This window comes from Anomalospiza imberbis, chromosome 30, assembly GCF_031753505.1.
Source record: "Anomalospiza imberbis isolate Cuckoo-Finch-1a 21T00152 chromosome 30, ASM3175350v1, whole genome shotgun sequence".
NCBI classification, from domain to species: Eukaryota; Metazoa; Chordata; class Aves; order Passeriformes; family Viduidae; genus Anomalospiza; species Anomalospiza imberbis.
The window spans coordinates 483,823-488,341 of NC_089710.1; the positions used below are offsets into that span (position 1 = coordinate 483,823).

At 60.8% G+C, this 4,519-nt stretch overlaps 2 long non-coding RNA genes across 2 annotated transcripts; both read left to right on the forward strand.

Moving 5' to 3' along the window:
- Positions 1–1,472: 1,472 nt before the first annotated feature.
- LOC137463859 (uncharacterized) lies at positions 1,473–2,997 on the forward strand. The gene is made up of 3 exons (XR_010993991.1): positions 1,473–1,898; positions 2,047–2,167; positions 2,766–2,997. It is a non-coding gene; the product is annotated as an uncharacterized lncRNA (long non-coding RNA).
- Positions 2,998–3,197: 200 nt separating this feature from the next.
- On the forward strand, positions 3,198–4,279 carry LOC137463862 (uncharacterized). Its single transcript, XR_010993992.1, has 3 exons — positions 3,198–3,362; positions 3,709–3,826; positions 4,204–4,279. It is a non-coding gene; the product is annotated as an uncharacterized lncRNA (long non-coding RNA).
- The last annotated feature ends 240 nt before the right edge of the window (positions 4,280–4,519 follow it).

Below are 4,519 nucleotides of genomic sequence, written 5' to 3' on the forward strand. Positions count from 1 at the left end.
GGATCTCACACCTCCGTTTTGGGGGTCTCCACCCAGCGATTCTGGCTTCCACTCCTTCCACTTTGGGGTCCCCCTTTACTTTTGTGCACCCCATCCCCATGTTCCACACATGCCCAGCGGCCCCAGTGTGCACTGAACGGCCAGCAAGGGACTGGGGAATGCCGGGACCCACAGTGATGTCAGTCATCCCTCCTGGTTACACATAGGACTCCTCGGCCCTTTCTGGGGTGCCCTGGAGTGCCAAGGCCACGGGGAGGAAATGTCTTTGCTGCCACGCTGGGCAGGATCTTGCTTGGCCCATTATGGCCTCATGTCCCCTGTCTCTCATTGTCCTCTGACAGCCCCTGTGTCCCTGCACCCCTCTCAAGAGCAGGACTTTGGTGCCAGCACCCCCAGGCTCCAAATCCCCGCGTTGGCTCTGTCCCTATGGTATCCCCACGCGGCCGTTGCGCCGGGGCCGTTGTGGCGACAGCCGGCGAGCGGCGCCATGGCGGAGCTGCCGCTGCCCGCCGGGCTCAGAGCCAGCGCCTTCCCCGCCAAGCTGTGGCGCCTGGCGAACAGCCCCCGCGTCCGCTCCGTGCGCTGGGACAGCCGGGCCCGGGGGCTGCTCATCCACCGCTCCCTCTTCGAGCGGGAGCTGCTCAGCCCGGGCGACGCCCGGGGCCCGGCCCCGCACACCTTCAGGGCCACGCAGTTCCGCAGCTTCGTGCGCCAGCTCTACCGCTACGGCTTCCGCAGGGTGCCGGGCCGGGTTGGCTCAGCTGCGCCGGGCGATGCCGGGGCTTGGCTCCACTACAGCAACCCCTGCTTTCGCCGCGACCGCCCCGACCTCCTGCTCCGCATCAGGCGCCGGAGCGCGGCCAACAGGCAGCGGCCGGCGGCGGGGCGGGAGGGCCGCAGGCGCCCGCCCCGCGGCTCCCAGCAGCTCCCCGGGGCGCGGCCGCTGCCGCACGGGCGGGACGGGCGCAGTCGCTTCCAGCCGCTCTCCAGGGAGCGGCCGCCGCTGCCGCCCGGGCGCCCGCCCAGCGGCTTCCTGCTGCTGCACAGGGAGCGGACGCTGCCGGACGGGCGGGAGCTGCGCAGCCCCCGGCCTGGCCGCTTCCAGCCGCCCCCCGGGCAGCGGCCGCTGCTCGCCCGGCGCCCGCCCTGCGGCTTCCACCTGCTGCACAGGGACCGGCCGGTGCCGGCCCGGCGGGAGGGGCCGAGCCGCTTCCAGGAGCTCTATGGGGAGCGGCCGCCGCCCGCCGAGCGGGAGCTGCTGCGCATCCCGCCCTGCGGCTTCTTCGGTTTCTACGGGGAGCCGCTGCTGCCGCTCGGGCGGGAGGGGCCTCGCAGCCGCTTCCAGCAGCTCTACGGGGGGCAGCTGCCTCCCATCGACCGGGAGGTGCTCAGGATCCAGCCCTGCAGCTTCCAGCAGCTCCACGGGGAGCAGCAGCCCCCAGCCTACGACCCGCGAGGTAGGAAAAGAGTTGTAGCCTTGCTTTTCCAAAAGGTCATGAAAAGTGACTGCTTGGAGTATTTTTCCACAAGGCTCTGTCATTCTCGGCCCAAAATTCTCAAGCTTATTTAGAAGGGGCACCTAGAAAGGCAAAAGATTCTCTGCCTGGTTTTCCTGCCTGCTTCCTGTGATGGTTGATCCAAGGCAGCAACAGAGATCTGTGTCCCAGAGCCACGTTGTGGAGTGTGACCAATGTGTTTGGATTCTTGCAGCCACCTCGGGCACTTCAGCCCCCAGCGCTCCACCTGGCAGTGCAGGTTGTGCAGCATCGACGGCCTCCGGCTCAGCCTGGAATGCACCTGGTGAAGAGCAATTGCCACCAGTGGATCTTGGCTTTGCCGTCGAGCAAATGATCCGGGAGATCAGGAGATCCCTGCCTGAAAGGTCTCCCTCTGCTCAGGTAACCCATTGGAGGGGAATGGAAGAGGCTGGGCTGAAAGCTTTTGAACGCTGTTACATGGAGAAGGAGAGCAACTGTATCCTTGATGCGATTCCAGCAAAATACTGAATGATCTTTAGTTTTCTTTTTTTTCTATTGTTCTTTCAAGGGCAATATGAATGTTGCCCCTGAGTCTTCAGGAGGGGAGCCTGTGAACCGGGCTGCAGCAGAGGAAACTTCATCTGGCACCGAGAGCTGCGAGAACAGTTCCCCAGAGCCCGAGGAGCCTGGTAAGGACAGAGCCCCCGTTGGTTTAGAGAGGTGTGAGACGGCTGCTCTGAGCCTGCCTCTGGCAGGAAGGGAGACGAGAAGAGTTGAGCTCTTGTCTGCAGGGTTGGTGCTTCCTGGTGCCTTTCGTTCAAAGGCACATGCACAACCTGCCCGAGCCCTGCCCTCCACACTTCGCCAGAGGCTTGGGCACTGAGTCCTCTGCTGTGGCAAGAGAGCAGGGAATAAACCTGACCTTGTGGGAGTTGTGCCACCAAGCTGGGTGTCCCAGTCTGGTTCATACCTCAGCCCCCAGCAGCCTTCAGCCATTTCAGTGAGGACTGTGGTCTCTCTGTCACTGGGACTGTCTGTGTTTCAAGCTCTCGTGGGTGCCATTTGCACTGTGGGTGCTGAGACTTTATTAGGATACTTAAATACTTTACACAGTTCCGTTTTGAAAACTTGGAAGGATCCCTGTTCTTTATAGAGCAGGCTTCAAATTGCCAAGCGAGAGTCTGCCTTTCAGGCCATCTTTTAATGTCCCTGATAGAAGGACAATTGGTGCTCAAGGGGCGCTTGCGCAAGGGCCAGTGTTGTCTCAGTGTTCCCTTTGCTTCCCAGATCCCGTGTGATCAACGTGTCCAGGAGGGCTGCCCTGTGTGCCAGGAAGAGACAGAGGGAGAGCCTGTGGCCATTGGGCAGGTAGAATTCCTCTGTCTCTAGTTATATTTATAGATGTGTATAGTTATATTTATTGATATATGTAGTTGTATTTATAGATTTATGTAGTTATATGTATCTATCTACATAGATATTTGTCTAGTTAATTTATTTTTAGTTTTAGGTGTATATATTTATATTTTTCGATGTGCAGTTATAATTGTAGATGCCCATATTTGCATTTATACATGTGTATAGTTACATTTACATATATATAGTTATATTTGTAGATAGGCATATTTATATTGATATATGGGGGTTTAGTTACATAGATTGATATCTGTATAGGTGTAGGCCTCTTTTTAACCTCTTCCCCTGCTCTGCTTCCTCCCTCACCTCTTGCTTTTCCCCCGTGCCCCCTGTGTCCCCTGTCCCTGTGCTGGGTCCGAGCTGGCGGCCGGGCCGGGCGGAGCAGCAGTTCCAGCCCCGGGTGTCCCTGGAGCGGTGGGAGCTGCCGGTGGCCCCAGGCACTGTCCCCTGAGGAGCTGCTGAAGGACGGTGAGACTGAGGGGGCTGAGGGGGCGGTGACGCTGAAGGGACGGTGACCCTGAGGTGCTGCTGGGGCTGAGGGCTGTGGGGCAGCCGAGGGCGATGGTGGCACTGAGGTGACAGGGAAGTGGCACTGGCCGAGAGGTGGCGGGTCTAGGGGGACGGGATGGGTCAGAAGGGACTGAGGGGCTGAGAGGACTGTGAGGGGCTGAAGAAACTGAAGGGGGCTGGGGCTTTGCCGAGAGCATGGCGGGGCTGAGGGGATGGAGGGGGCCGGCAGGGAGCACAGAGGGCTCCGGGACTGCAGCTCTGCCAGGCCTTGGAACCAGTTGCAGAGCCTCCGCTTTTGCCACAGCTGCAGTGGAGACCTCGAGGACAGCCAGAGACTGACGGGAGCCAGCAGGGAGAAGCTGAAGGCCAGCAGCAAGAGCAGGGAACGGGGACCTGCTGCTGCCACGCTGGAGAGAGCCCGGGTGAGGCCCCAGGGCCGGGGAGGCAGGGTGGGGCTGAGGGTGGCGTGGGCTGTGGCCGTGGGCACTGCCCGGCGGGGCAGCAGCGGGCCCTGCCCGTGCCGGGGCTGCTCAGCGCAGCTGCCCCGGCCGGCACAGGGGCTGTCCTTGGGCAAGGCAGCTGTGCCGGCAGGGCCCGGGAGCTGTGCCGGCTGTGCCGGGCTGCCGGGGCTGCGGGACAGTCCCGCCGCGGCTGCGCTCACCACAGCCTGGCCCGCTCGGCTGCTTTTTCTTTCTAACCCTCCTGGGGAGGCTCTGAGATCTTCCCTTCCCTGATGGAAGTGCAGCTGCTGCCAAGGAAAACGTCCCCATACTGACTCAGTGCTCCCTTTGCTTCCCAGCTGTGCCATCTGCCGTCCCTGTCCAGGAGAGCTGCTCTGCACGGGAGGAAGAGCCCGAGGGAGAGGCTTTGAAGATGGGGCAGCAGCAAGAGCAGGGAACGCGTGTTATAAGTTAAAGTAAATAATTTGTCTGATCCTTTAGGGATTGATAAAAAGAATTTTATTGATTACAGCAAGCAATGACAAGCAAACAGCGCTGGGTGCAGCCGGGGAGTCAGTGCTCCGCCAAGGCTCACACCGCTTCCCTTTTCCCACAGTCCTTTATTCTCCCCCTTCTTCCGCGTTTGTGGCTTTTCCAGGAGTACTCTGCGCGTGC